Raw genomic sequence first — 16004 nt, 5'->3', positions numbered from 1 at the left:
AAGGGATGACTGTGACGAGCTTCAAACTCACGAGTGCTGGGCGTAGTGACAAACGCAGAAGGATCAATGGATCCTATTCCAACATGAGTGAGAACCGACAGATGATTATCCGTGCGGTGACAGTGCATTTGGAACATTTTCTCTGAGAAGACGGATGGTAGCCATTGACAACGGTGATTCACCAACATACAGCTTGCCATGGAAGGAACCTTGCGTGCATGAAGAAGAAGACAGTAGGAAAGTAGAGATTCAGAAGATAGAGCATCTCCAAAACCTCAACCTATTCTCCATTACTGCATAACAAGTATTTATTTCATGTTCTTTTACTTTTTACAATTAAATCTGAGGATTATTGATATCCTGACTAAGAGTTACAAGATAACCATAGCTTGCTTCAAGCCGAAAATCTCCGTGGGATTGACCCTTACTCACGTAAGGTATTACTTGGACGACCCAGTGCACTTGCTGGTTAGTTGTGCGGAGTTACAAAAGTGTGATTGTAATTTCGTGCACCAGCAGCGTCTAAGGTCTTAGACGCATAAGCAATTACGAAAGGATCCTTACCTTCACACTGAGCCAGTGCCGCTCCTACTGCATGGTTAGAGGCATCACACATAATCTCAAAAGGCTGGCTCCAGTATGGTCCTCTCACGATTGGAGCTTGAGTCAGGGTGATTTTCAGCTTATCAAATGCTTGCATGCAATCCTCATTGAACTCGAGCTAAACATATTTCTGCAGCAGTATGGATAAAGGCAATGCTACCTTACTGAAGTCCTTGGTAAATCTCCTGTAGAAACCTGCATGGCCAAGGAAATGAACGGACTTTCCTCATGGAGGAGGGGTAAGGTAAACTAGAAATGACATCTACCTTTGCTGGATCTACAGAAATACCAGTATTAGAGACAACATGTCCTAGAACAATCCCTTGTTTTACCATAAAATGACATTTTTCAAAATTCAATACAAGGTTTGAACTAACACACCTGTCTAATACTCTAGCTAAACTATTGATGAGCGGATAATTTATACGCTTTTTGGCATTGTTTTTAGTATGTTTTCAGTATGATTTAGTTAATTTTTATTATATTTTTATTAGTTTTCAATTAAAAATCACATTTCTGGACTTTACTATGAGTTTGTGTGTTTTTCTATAATTTCAGGTATTTTTTGGCTGAAATTGAGGGAGCTGAGCAAAAATCTGATTCAGGCCGAAAAAGGACTGCTGATGTTGTTGGATTTTGACCTACCTACACTCGGAATGAATTTTCTGGAGCTACAGAAATCCAATTGGCGCACTCTTAATTGCGTTGGAAAGTAGACATCCAGGGCTTTCAAGAAATATATAATAGTTCATACTTTGCTCAAGAATAGATGACGTAAACTGGCGTTTAACGCCAGTTTCATGTTGCATTCTGGCATCAAACGCCAGAAACAGGTTACAAGTTGGAGTTAAACGCCCAAAACAGGTTACAACCTGGCGTTTAACTCCAGAAACAGCTCAGGCACGTGTAAAGCTTAAGTCTCAGCCCCAGCACACACCAAGTGGGCCCCAGAAGTGGATTTCTGCACTATCTATCATAGTTTACTCAATTTCTGTAAACCTAGGTTACTAGTTTAGTATTTCAACAACTTTTAGAGATTTATTTTATACCTCATGACATTTTTCAATCTGAACTTTGTACTCTTTGATGGCATGAGTCTCTAAACTCCATTGTTGGGGGTGAGGAGCTCTGCTGTGTCTCGATGAATTAATGCAATTATTTCTGTTTTCTATTCAAACACGCTTGTTTCTATTTATTCGCACTTCAATATGATGGATGTGATGATCCGTGATACTCATCACCATTCTTAATCTATGAATGTGTGCCTGACAACCACCTCCATTCTACCTTCGATTGAATGATTATCTCTTGGATTCCTTAATCAGAATCTTTGTGGTATAAGCTAGAATCCATTGGCAGCATTCTTGAGAATCTGGAAAGTCTAAACCTTGTCTGTGGTATTCCGAGTAGGATTCAAGGATTGAATGACTGTGACGAGCTTCAAACTCACGAGTACTGGGTGTAGTGACAGATGCAAAAGGATCAATGGATCCTATTCCAGCATGAGTGAGAACCGACAGATGATTAGTCGTGTGGTGACAGCGCATTTGGACCATTTTCACTGAGAGGACGGATGGTAGCCATTGACAACGGTGATCCACCAACACACAGCTTGCCATAGGAGGAACCTTGCTTGCGTGAAGAAGATGACAGTAGGAAAGATGAGATTCAGAAGACAAAGCATCTCCAAAACTCCAACATATTCTCCATTACTGCATAACAAGTATTTAATTCATGCTCTTTTATTTTTCACAATCCAAACTGATAATTATAATTGGTATCCTGACTAAGAATTACAAGATAATCATAGATTGCTTCAAGCCAACAATCTCCGTGGGATTCGACCCTTACTCACGTAATGTATTACTTGGACGACCCAGTGCACTTGCTGGTTAGTGGTACGAGTTGTGAAAAGTGTGATTTACAATTCGTGCACCAAGTTTTTGGCGCCGTTACCGGGGATTGTTCGAGTTTGGACAACTGACGGTTTATTTTGTTGCTTGGATTAGGAAAAATCTTTCTTTTTGGTTTAGAGTCTTCTATTATTGTTTATGGTTGAAATTTCTTTTTTAAATCCTTATTTTTTTCCTTTTAAATTTTTTGAAAATTTTATAAACTGATAATTGAGTTTTTCTGTTTGAGTTTGGTTGCATATTTTAAGTTTGGTGTCAATTGTATTTTTTATTTTATTTTCTTTTAAATTTTCGAATTTGTGTTCATTGTTCTTTCTTAATCTTCAAGTTGTTCTTGTTTATTTTCCTTGTTTGATCTTTGGTTTGTCTTGTTTTGTGTCTTTTCTTGTTTTCTTGTGCTTTTTCGAATATTTAGTTTTAAAAAAAAATTATTTATTAAATACCTTGTTAAAACACGTTAAATTTATAGCTCAATTGGCTAGAGCGTTGTGCTTATGTTCTTGGTAATTGGCTATCTTTTTTTTAAAACTTTTTCAAACATAATTTTTCTTTAAATAAATCTTGTGCCAAACTTTAAGTTTGGTGTTCTCCTGTTAACTTTTCTTTAGTTTTCAAAAATTTTATTTTGGTGTTCTAAAAATTTTAAGTTTAGTGTTCTTTCTTAATGTTCTTGTGTTCTTGTGAGTCTTCAAAGTGTTCTTGAGTCTTCTTTGTATTTTGATCTTAAAATTTTTAAGTTTGGTGTTCCTTGGTGTTTTTCCTCCAAAATTTCCGAAAATAAGGAGCATTGGATCTAAAAATTTTAAGTTTTGTGTCTTTTTATTGTTTTTCTCTTTCCTCATTGAATTCACAAATATATTTTCTCTTTATTTTAACTGATTTTTCGAAAATTACCTTTAAAAATTCAGATTTTTATTTTAAAAATCAAATCTTTTCAAAATCTAAAATCTTATTCAAAAATCATATTCAAAAATTTTCAAATCTTTTAAATTAATTAGTCAATTCAACATTCAAATTTCTTTTTATTTTCTTTTAATTTTCGAAATCTATATTTTATTTTCTAATTATTTTACTTTATTTTATTTTATTTCATCGGTTATTTTTAATTAAATAAAAAAAATAAAAAAATAAAAATATATTTTACTTGCAATTCACATCATCTCCGAACAGTCCAGAAGGACTCTGGGGTCATATGCTAACCCCACTGCTGCTGCATATGGGAGAAGTATCTGTATACCCTCCATCAAAGCAGGCAGTTTTGAGCTAAATCCTCAGCTCATTGTCATGGTGCAGCAAAACTGTCAGTATTCTGGTCTTCCACAAGAAGAACCTACTGAGTTTCTGGCACAATTCTTGCAAATTGCTGACACAGTACATGACAAGAAGGTAGATCAGGATGTATACAGACTGTTACTATTTTCATTTGCTATAAAAGATCTGGCTAAAAGATGGTTAAATAACCAACCCACAGCAAGTATAAGGACATGGAAATAGTTATTAGACAAATTCCTGAATCAATATTTCCCTCCAAAAAGGATGACACAGCTAAGGCTGGATATCCAAGGCTTTAAACAAGAGGATGATGAATCCCTTTATAATGCCTGGAAAAGGTACAGAGGGATGCTAAGGAAATGCCCCTCTAAAATATTTTCAGAGTGAGTGCAGTTAGACATCTTCTACTATGGGCTTACAGAAGGAGCTCAGATGTCCCTAGACCACTCAGCTGGTGGATCTATACACATAAGGAAAACTATTGAAGAGGCTCAAGAGCTTATTAATATATTTGCCAGAAACCAGCATCTGTACATAAGTAATGGGTCCTCCATAAAAAAAGAAGCCAAAGCAGTATCTGCTGAACTTGGTCCTCCAGAACAAGTTGCTGAACTCAATCAACAATTGTGCTTTCTAACAAAACAGCTAGCAGAATTCAAGGAGATGCTACATGACACTAAAAATGCTAATAAAAATATGGAGGCACAATTGAATCAGACAAAATAGCAGTTATCAAAGCAGATAACAGAAGAGTGCCAGGTAGTTCTAAGAAGTGGGAAAACATTAAATACCTCGCTTCAGAGCAGCAGAAAGCCAAGGAAAGAACAACTGACAGAGGATGAGCAAAATATCATCCAAAATCCCTCTGAGGACAGTAAGAGCCCAGAGAGGAATGATTCTGGCGCTCAAATGCCAGGAAAGGATGGAGAGCTGGTGTTAAATGCCCAACCCATGCTCAGTTCTGGCGTTCAAACGCCACAAACAAACAAGGAGTTGGCATTAAACGCCCAAAGGAAGCTCAGTTCTGGAGTTCAAACGCCAGGAACAGGTAAGGAGTTGGCATCCAACGCCAATCCAGCTTCCACCCCTGGCATTCCAACGCCAGTGAGGGATCAGACACACACAAGTGCTGATAACAACCCCTCTAGAAGGGCTTCTCCAACCACCTCTGTAGGAAATAAACCTGCAGCAACCAAGGTTGAAGAATACAAAGCCAAAATGCCTTATCCTCAAAAACTCCGCCAAGAGGAGCATGATAGGCAATTTGCTCGCTTTGCAGACTATCTCAGGACTCTTAAAATAAAGATTCCGTTTGCAGAGGCACTTGAGCAAATACCTTCTTATGCCAAGTTCATGAAGGAGATCTTGAGTCATAAGAAGGATTGGAGAGAAACTGAAAGAGTTCTCCTCATTGAAGAATGCAGTGTAGTCATTCTGAAAAGCTTCCCAGAAAAGCATAAAGATCCCGGGAGCTTCATGATACCATGCACATTAGAGGGTAATTGCACTAAGACAGCTTTATGTGATCTTGGGGCAAGTATCAATGATAAACCCATATTTTATGATATATTTTGTGCTTAATCTGAGTGATTTATTCAATCCTTCACCCACTTATTTATATTATTTGCATGGTTTTACTTTCCCTTCCTTATTATGTGATGTATGTGAAAAATATGTTTCCTATGCTTTAAAATTAATTATTTTAATTACCTTTATTTCCATTCGATACCGTGATTAGTGTGTTGAGTAGTTTCAGATCTTCTAAGGTAGGAATGACTTAAAGGATGGAAAGGAAACATACAAAAATGGAAGGAAAGCACAAAACAGAGTTTTTGAAGAAACTGGCAGCCACGCGATCGCATGGGCGACGCGGCCGCATGCCAGCGCGAAAAAGCATTGATGCGGCCGCATGACTGACGCGACCGCGCGCCTCGAGCGAAACACATATGACGCGGTCGCATGACTGACGCGACCGCGTGACAAGGAAAACTCCGAATGACGCGACCGCGTGACCCACGCGGACGCGTGACAGAGGCCACGCACCAGAAATTGCAGAAAATGCTCATAGCGAATTCTGAAGCCCTTATTGGCCCAAATCCAAGTCCAGAAGGCATAGACCAGAGGTTATGAAGTAGGGGAATGCATCCATTCAAGGGAGTCTCCACTTTAGTTAGTTTTCATGATTTAGATTTAGTTTAGAGAGAGAGGTTCTCTCCTCTCTCCCCTCTCTTTAGGATTAGGATTTAGAATTAGGATTTTATTCACTTTCAGGATTATCTCTTTATCAGGTTCAATATTCCCTTTTATTTACTTTTGCAATTTAATTTATGAATTCTTCCATGTTACAGATTACTCTTTTGAATTAATGTTATTTGAGGTATTTCAGTTTACAATTGCTTTCTTTTATTTACATTATTGTTATTCCCATCTGAAGACATTTTTATTCCAGTAGATTTACTTTTCTCCTTGTGGTCTTGGTTAAGAAATCAGTAACTCAGGAGTTATCAAAATCAAACATGATTGATAATTATTATCTTTGTTAATTAAATTGAACTTCAATAATCCCAATCTTTTCTTAGGAAATAAATAGGATCCGAAGATCAAACCAATTAATCCTTTGGCCTTCCTTTGCTTTAGTAAAGGTTAACAAAGTGGAATTAAGATTCAATTTTCATCATCATTGATAAGGATAGCTAGGATAGGACCTCTAATTTCTCATACCTTGCCAAAAGTTTATTTTCAGTCATCTATTTATTTTACTTGCCATTTAAATTGCTTGTTCTTCACTTACTTTATTTGCTAATTAGACTATTCGCTCCTCATTCTCAAAACCCCAATTTACAATCTCCATAACCAATAATAAGAACATACTTCCCTGCAGTTCCTTGAGAAGACGACCCGAGGTTTGAATACTTCGGTTATCAATTTATTTAGGGGTTTGTTACTTGTGACAACTAAAACGTTTGTATAAAAGGACTTTTGTTGGTTTAGAAACTATACTTGCAACGAAGATTTATCTGCAAATTTCTAAACCACGCAAAAGTTTTCTCATCAAAATGGCGCCGTTGCCGGGGAACTGCAATCGTGTGCCTTATTATTGGTTATTGTAAATATTTTTCTTTTACTTGTTTATTTGTCTTTATCTTCCCCTTTTTATTTCTATTAGCTACTATGAATTCTCACCCCTTTTGCTTTGAGTTTGGTTCTAATGCTATTGAAAGATGGATGGAGCCAAGAGGATCTGATCAACCCTTTAGGCAACAACACCCTCCAAGATATCATGGACAAAGACCATTCTACAATGCATACCAAGCCAATAGACATGGTGGATAACCCTGCAATTACCCACAAGCCCCACCATGTGCTTATAGACCATCCTCTCAACATAACTTCGAACCACCACACTCACAAGCTCTTTTTCACCATTCACCACCGTATGATCCTCATCTACCCCGATTCCAGTCCAATTACTCCCAAACATCACCACTTCCCTATGTACCATATCCAAATCTATCACCCCGAGAATCAGAAGTTCGCCTCAAGGAAACAGTAGATCAACTTCAAACAACCCTTCATCAGCTGGAGCATGTGAAGAACTGAAGATTGATGGTTTAGAAGTTATAGTAAACTCTCGTTGCAAGTATAGTTACTAAACCAAGCAATCAACCTTTCTTACAAAAGTTTTGGTTGTCACAAATAACAAACCCCTTTAAAATTGATAACCGAGTATTTAAACATCGGGTCGTCTTCTCAAGGAATTGCAGGGAGGTATGTTCTTATTATTGGTTATGCAAAGGTATGTTTTGGGGTTTTGGATTAAGGTAAAAAGTTAGTTGAATGACAAGTAAAATAAAATAATAATAACTGTAAAATAAACTCTTGGCAAAGTATGAGAACTGGAAGTCCTGTCCTAGTTATCCTTATCGATTGTGATGAGAGTTGGATTTTTCTCTCACTTTATTAACCTCTAACTATGAAGGTAAGTTAAGTGGATGAATTAATTTCGATTCCTCAAGTCTCAGTCTTTCCTTAGGAAAAGTTAGAGTTATTGGAACTCGAATTAATTCTTGAAGAATACCAATTTTCAATCAACAATGAGTTTGATAACTCGAGAGTCACCAATTAATCAACCAAAGCCAAAAGGGGAGAAATTCTATTTGAATGAAAATAATTTGGATAAATGGAGAACATTAATAAATTAAAGAAAGCAATCATAAGTCTGAAATACCTCAAATTATATTAAATAAAATATTCAAATTTAACATGAAAAAGGTTCATAAGCCAATTTGGCAACATTTGTAGATAGGAATAAAAACATTAAAGTAAAAGTAGAATAGAAACATAAATAAAAGTAAATATTAAACCTGGAATGAAGAAACGAAGAAATCCTAATCCTAATCCTAAATCCTAAGAGAGAGAGGAGAGAACCTCTCTCTCTAAAAACTACATCTAAAACTAAAATTATGAATTATGAGAGCATGATTATGAATGGATGCATTCCCCCACTTTATAGCCTCTAATCTGTGTTTTCTGGGCCGCAAACTGGTTCGGAAACAGCCCAGAAATTGCTGGAGGAGAAATCTGCCACGCTGGTTTTTTCGTCACTGCGACGCGTCCGCGTGGATCACGTGTTCGCGTCACCTAGCATCAGGGCAACTATGGCATATTATATATCAAATCGAAGCCCCGAACGTTAGCTTTCCAACACAACTAGAACTGCATCGTTTGGACCTCTGTAGCTAAAGTTACAGCCGTTTGAGTGCGAGAGGGTCAGGCTGACAGCTTTGCAGTTCCTTCAACTTCTTATATTCCTTCCACTTTTGCATGCTTTCTTTCCATCCTCTGAGCCATTCCTGCCCTGTAATCTTTGAAAGCACTTAACACACATATCAAGGCATCTAATGGTAATAAGAGAGGATTAATATTAGCAAAGATAAGTCCAAAGAAACATGTTTTCAATTAAAGCACATAATTAGGAAGGCAAATGTAAAACCATACAAATAGTATGAATAAGTGGGTAAATAGTAGATAAAAACCACTCAATTGAGCACAGGATAAACCATAAAATAGTGGTTTATCAACCTCCCCACACTTAAACATTAGCGTGTCCTCATGCTAAGCTCAAGAGAAGCTAAAAAGATGAAGAGGAATGGTAGAATGTATGAAATGCAACCTATCTATATGAATGCAACTATATGCAAAATGTTTCTACCTACTTGGTTAAAAATAAATAAATTCTCCAAGACAAATATAAATCAGATTCCACTAATTCAAATCATACAAAATAAGGTACAAGTAAACTTGTAAGAAGATAGCTCATGAAAGCAGGGAACATAGAATTTAGCACTGAACCCTTACTGGTAGTGTATATCACTCTAACTCTCAAGTGTCTAGGGTCAATCACTCTATTCTTCTCTAATCATGATTTCTAAACTTTGTTCTTCATCTAACCAATCCATATTATTTAATGTACCAATGCAAATATCATGAGGTCTTTTCAAGGTTGTAATGGGGCTAAGGTAAAGGTAAGGATATATGTATGGCCAACTGAGCTATAATATGAATCTTTAATTAACCTAAACTTTCACCTAATGTAACATCCCGCATTTTTGAAAATCTAATTATAAATAAATTGTGATTTTATTTTATTAAGTTTAAACTTTATAATCTTAGAAATTATTTTGTTAGAAACAATTAAATAGATTCGGAGATAGTTTTATTTTGAATCAATTAATATTTTTAAGTAATCTTATTATAATAGAATAGTTTGTGTAATTCTAGTAATTAAAAAATAAGAATATAATGATAGGTCATATAATTTGATTTAGGTAATTGATATTTCGAGTTTAACCGTATTTTATAAAATGTGATTAGTATGTTTACATTATAATTTAATTTAGAAATAATTATTTGAGCTCAAAAATAGATCGATAGTGAAAATCTTATGAATTTCGAAAGTAATCTTTATAGTATTATATTTGATTTCTGAATTGTTATTCTATCTCGAATATTTTATAAAATTATTATGTTACTCCTATATATTTTACCTAACTCTAAAATTCCCAAATTAAAACTTAAACCTAACCTAATTTCACAAAACCTAAACGCCTATACGTTCAGAAAGGGAAAAAGAGAGAAAGGGGAACAGAGAGGGAGCAAAGGGGAAACGAGAAATTGATGAAAGGGAGAAGAGGGATCAGGGAAGCCAAAGGAGAGGGTGACGACGGACGGTGTCATTACCGTCGCTGCCATTGAAATCGGAGGGGAAGCACCACGAAAAACAGAGAGACGCGCATGATAGAAGGAGAAGGTAGTGTCGCTATCGTGCCTGGTGATCGTGCGGAAGCTTCGATCGCTATTGTCCCTGCTAGGGTTACCGCTGACGCCGAACATAACAGGGGAGAGGAGCGCAAATTGGAAGAGGAAAGGGAGCTCTGTTGCGGGCTCGTCGCCAAGAAAAGAAGAGGCGATGCTGGTGGGGATCGCCGCCGGTGTCGTCGCCGCCACTATGGTTCGTGGTCGTCACTGCCGTTCGTGACGGACTAGGTTGCGTCCTAGCTTCCGGAGCCGCCATCACCGTAACCTTGTTGCTTTGGGTCAACCATGTCTCTGCCTCTGATGTACCTTGTCGTGCCATATCCATTGGAACTGCCGTGGTTGGGGCTTGTTATTAGAGAAAGTAATTTGCTGCCACCATCTTTCAGTCTAGCCAGCATCATCATCCTCTTTGTTCCAGTTCCAATGCCAATTTTCTGTTTCTTAAGCCAGTAACGCTTTCTTCCTTACTCTTCTATCATTTTTGTTCATCCGTTATACTCTATCCTAATTATAGCAGCATATGGTTTTGTTCTAGTTGTCAATTTAAATCCTGAGCAACGATCACCACCGGTGTCGTCGCCGCCACTATGGTTCGTGGTCGTCACTGCCGTTCGTGACGGACTAGGTTGCGTCCTAGCTTCCGGAGCCGCCATCACCGTAACCTTGTTGCTTTGGGTCAACCATGTCTCTGCCTCTGATGTACCTTGTCGTGCCATATCCATTGGAACTGCCGTGGTTGGGGCTTGTTATTAGAGAAAGTAATTTGCTGCCACCATCTTTCAGTCTAGCCAGCATCATCATCCTCTTTGTTCCAGTTCCAATGCCAATTTTCTGTTTCTTAAGCCAGTAACGCTTTCTTCCTTACTCTTCTATCATTTTTGTTCATCCGTTATACTCTATCCTAATTATAGCAGCATATGGTTTTGTTCTAGTTGTCAATTTATCTCCTGAGCAATCACAATTGGTGTTAAGGTCGTTGATGTTGCTGCTGATATGCTATAGCTAGTCGCAAGAGTTTTACTGCTGCGGGATTACGTTGAAATTGTCGCTGCTGCTGTGAATTCAAAATAAGCGGGCTTATAGTGGTAAATTTGTGCGAGTTCAGCTAATCAAGGTAGGAGGTTTAAAATGATTTTAATTTAAGAATGCCTACAAGGTTTATTGAATAACTGCAAATAGATTCAATAGCTGTGATTAATTGATTGATTATGTGAATATTGAATTGTGGCTGAAATTGTGATTGGAATGGTTGAGATTGTGATTTGGAATTGTTGATTAGTGATATTGATTGATTGTGTGGATTGGGAATTGTTTGATGACTAATTGTTGAGAATTCCTGAATTTTAATGGGTTATGTTGGATTTGTTGCCGTTGAGATGTTATTTCGTATATTGTAATGTTAATGAAATTTGTTGGTGGTTGATTTGGAATTGATTTTGAGGGGTATTGAAGGATTAGATTTTGAATACTAAATGGTTTGTTGAAAATCATGTTCTCTTGAAATTAAACGGCAACTTTGAAAGTGAATTAGTGACTCTATAGAGATTGAAATGATATGAATTTAAGTGTTAAGTAAATTATATTAAGTGTAATTGTGAAAACTCAATTCTGAAGGTTTTGTATCAACTAGAGAATTAGTTATGATTTTTCAAAGTTGAATGCTAAAATCTGATTTTTTGCATAATTTCTAAACTAAGTCAGCAACTTTGAAAAAGCTATAACCAGATCTGTGATTATCGGAATTGCGTGGAACCAAGTCCGGATTAAGCTTGGGAATATAGAGAGATGGACTGGTGAATTTGAGACTTTTTCATTAAGTTTATGATTTATGGTGAATTTTTGAATTATGAATGTCAAATCTGGTTTTTCTGCAGAACGTTTAACACAGCAGCAACTTGTTTCCTCTATTGGAATTTATCCTGTTTGAATTTTATAATGGAACTAATTTTAAATGAAACTTTGGTCCTAATACTTTAATTTCATAAAAATTTAGAATTGTTAGAGTTGTGGTTTTAAAGATTTGGATTTTCAAATAAAGATGTATTATGCAGTAAAAGTCAGGCTTTGTTTTCTAAGTCAGTAACTTTGAGGCTTTATAATTCTTAATTCTGGAATGATATTGAGATGCAACCAATTGGAGGTGAAAGTTGAGTATGTTTAATATATATGATTTAAATTTCAGGATTTTCCATGTTTTAATAAGAGAGTTATGGGACTTGGAAGAGGTTATGTTCAATGATTTGTAAAACAGAATTCTGGAGAGAATTACCTAACTTCCAAACTACGTAACTCCTTCATTAAAAGTGGTATGACCCTGGAACTATTTGAAAAAGAAATTTGGATGAGTTATGTTTAACCACATTAATTTTGAAGGTAGTTGGATTTAATTTGGATTTTATATGAAATTACAAATGTTGTATGGTGCTGCTGTCTTCTGGTTTTAAAACACTGCAGAGCAGTCACGGTTCTGCTTATATTTCCGAAGCTAGAGTCAGCGAAAAATTATGATTTTTGGTTTAATAGAAAGCTTAATCCGAGATGGTCGCATGGATATAAAGTTTGCATAATTACGAATTCATTTGATATTTTAAAAACAAAATGAAAATCAGGCTGCCAAGTTATGTTGGAAATTATTTTGGATATGGAATTTAAGAAATAGATTTTCTATTATCAAATGTTTTTGAGAATATATTGCTGTGGCAAATGCTGAAAGAGGCTGATGAATTGTTGAGAAAGAAGGAACCCGTAAGGCTGGATAAGTCCTTTTTTTTAAAGGAGATTATGTCCAAATTTTTATAAAAAATATAAGGACTTAATCAAAATAAATATTCAAGGCTTATTTAATAATAATAACTTCAATGATTCTTTTAAGAAAAGAATATTTGATCTATGAGATTGTTGGCAAGGGCGTGGGTCTAGTTCCGCTTTCGAATTTGCAATTATGAAAGAAAAAGGAAAGAGTAAAGTACTTATTGTATGATTATCTGTTGCTTGAAGCAACCCAAGAGATATTATTTGTTTGTTTGTTGCTTGAAGCAACCCAAGAGATGTTTGTTTGTTGCTTGCGGCAACCCAAGAGATATTATATATATATTTGTTGCTTAATGCAACCCAAGTGATATTATATATATATATTTGTTGCTTAATGCAACCCAAGAGATATTATTTATTTGTTTGCTGCTTAATGCAACCCAAGAGATGTTTGTTTATTTATCTGTTGTCCTGAGGCAACCCAAGAGTAATTTTCCGTTCCCAAGAGTATATATTTCCTGCGAGTAGAAAGCAGAGGTTGTCTCAATAGAGCTGCTAATAATTATATGCGCATTTATTTGAACGGAAATTCGTATCCGGAAAATCGTTAACTCGTGACCGGATAAATGTCGGGAATGCAGGTGCTAACCGACACATGAGCTCATGGCCTGTACTAGGACTAGACATTCATCATATGCATCTATGTGACATTGTTTGGGTGTGCATATTGTAATTGATTTGCCTAAATGAATAATTCTGTTAACTGTTAATTGCTATATTTGATATAATTGCTCTTGATTGTGTTTGAACCTCATTACTTGTGTTTGAAATTGATTGGCTGGATTGTGGTGAATTGGGTATTGGTTGAATTGCTTGGGCCTGAGGCCATGACTGGTTTGTGTTGGAAGTCTAGTTCTGTATAAAGTATCTGACTGGTTCAGCATAGACTTAATAAACCTATGCTTGGAGTAGGATGATCATTTATACCGCGTAGGTAACTTCTTTTATGTTATGGTCTAGTAAGGTATGAAAAATCAAACTGGTTTAGCATAGACTTAATGAACCTATGACTGGGACAAGTTGGTCATTCATACAGTCTAGGAAACTTTTAAAAGTTTTACAAGAAAAATATGGATTTAGGATATTGAGTAATTAACTAATGCTTTTAAAGAAAGTTAGTTTCCTTTTAGATGTCTATGAATGCCGTTAACTATTTGCGCTTTTTTCTTTACCTTCACGGCATTCTCGACCTCTACTGAGAACATGTGGTTTGGTTCTCATCCCCAAATTTTCCACCCTTTTCAGCGACAGGTTTGAAGACACAATTTGAAGCTGCGAGCGATCAGTAGGCTTTCTTTATGGTTTTAATTGCTTTCATGGAGTCCCCTCGCTATTGTCCTTTGAGATTTTATTTTACATAGAGGGGTAGGTTTAGTATATTGTATTTGAGATTTATTTGGTCTCTTTTGTATAAGAATTATTATCAATAATATTTATGTGATTATTATTATTTGTGAATGTTTGAATTATGACTTTAATGAAATAAAAACAAAATTTTCTGGAATTTTCTTAAAACTGAAACGCGAACTCGATACAAAGGCTTGATAATTAAGTAGTTAATACTAGAAAAGGTTACGTAATGTTCTTTCTAGTAGAAATACCCTGACTTAAGCAAGGTATTTTGCTGGACGGGATGTTACATTATGGTATCAGAGCAGTCCTTCCTGTAGAGCCTTGGGAGTGGACTGACTATGCTTCATTGCATACTCTGAGTGTCTGTCATGCTTTATAGCTTGTTCTGATGACAAGAGTTTGTGTTTTATATGCATGACTGTCTGATGATTAATGTTATTAGATTACCATTGCATACCTCATGGTATCAAGTTTGGCCAACTTAATACTAATGATTTATGTATATGGAAATACTAATGGGTTATCATAGACGAAATAAAAGTGATAGGTTAATGCGAATCATGAGGTTTTGGGGACGTTAGAAACTAAATTCTAGAGATTATTTCCGTTTCGACGTATGCTCTTTATTCGTGCTTAGTGTTATCTCTTTCTCTATTAATTCTGATCTCTTTCTTGCTAATCTTGTATTATCATTCGTGAATGTCCTTGCTTGACTCTGTATCTGGTTGTTGTTTTAATCTTTTGAAACATTTATCCTTACCTTAAAAACTCTATGCTCCTTGCTCTGAATTCGGAATTATTTCGGTACAGCATACTATTTCTTGAAATTTCCTTCTTGAGTACTTGCTTCAGATTCTCTTCGAGAAAAATTTCAATTTACAACTTTTCTTACTTGGCTGTATCCACAACCCTTGCTTAAATTTTGATGGGATTGTTTTTAATTTAGCCTAGACTTTCTTAGATAAACTCTGAAGCTTCTTTATGCAGTTTAATCTTGTTTATCTGTGATATACCACTTATCTTTTATTGATTTATAGAAAATTTTATTTCAGAATCTATTCCTTAAATAGAAGCTGATTTTCTTCCAACTTTATTATTCTTATAGCTATTCTTACCTAATTATGTACTTAAGTATCCTTCAAGATTTTTAAAGAAAATATTTTGCCATTAACATCAAACAAGCTTTAATTTACAAACCATGCATGATTTGTTTTGATTTAAAAATTAAATTGATATAACATATTATTTATACTAAGTTTAGTACTTTTGGAAAATGTTAGATTTATATATATTCTTTTGAAAAAAATAAACTAATTCCCTCTATTTCAAATTGAAGTTGTTCTAAATTGTTGCACTATTTTTTCTAATAATGTTCATATTGAAACTGTTCGATCCATAATTTTTTTCCTAAGCTTCGAATTAACTCCCCTTTATGCTCCATATCATTGCTTATATATACATCCTTGTTTGTTGACAATCTCATGTATTCCTTCAAAACCTTGCGAAATACCATCTTGTGCAATTGCAAACTTGAGTATTCTTCTAATTTCACGCATAAACCTTTTGTACCGTTTGTCTTTCTCTTCTCATGTTTTGTATTCCTTATATGGGCTAGTTCTTAGGGATGCAATTTGTGCGTACGGAAAGTGAATATGGTCAGTATACGAAGTTATAAGGAGTTTAATTCTGACGCGACAAGAGGAAGTGGTCGTGCTTTGTTAAGAGTTCTGAACG

General features: G+C 35.7%; 2 long non-coding RNA genes across 3 annotated transcripts; both read left to right on the top strand.

The window, feature by feature from the left end:
• On the top strand, positions 203 to 10652 carry LOC110268825. The gene is made up of 3 exons (XR_002357383.1): positions 203 to 233; positions 9909 to 10555; positions 10642 to 10652. It is a non-coding gene; the product is annotated as an uncharacterized LOC110268825 (long non-coding RNA).
• On the top strand, positions 10671 to 14298 carry LOC107625259. Of its 2 annotated transcripts, none has more exons than XR_002357382.1 (3): positions 10671 to 10952; positions 11079 to 11220; positions 14163 to 14298. It is a non-coding gene; the product is annotated as an uncharacterized LOC107625259 (long non-coding RNA). The 2 variants fall into 2 exon arrangements; XR_001617143.2 differs by having other exon boundaries at positions 11039 to 11220.

The sequence above is a fragment of the Arachis ipaensis genome, chromosome B02 (assembly GCF_000816755.2).
Source record: "Arachis ipaensis cultivar K30076 chromosome B02, Araip1.1, whole genome shotgun sequence".
NCBI classification, from domain to species: domain Eukaryota; kingdom Viridiplantae; phylum Streptophyta; class Magnoliopsida; order Fabales; family Fabaceae; genus Arachis; species Arachis ipaensis.
The sequence above is the reverse complement of the archived record's forward strand: the minus strand, read 5'-3'. Positions and strand labels throughout refer to the sequence as shown.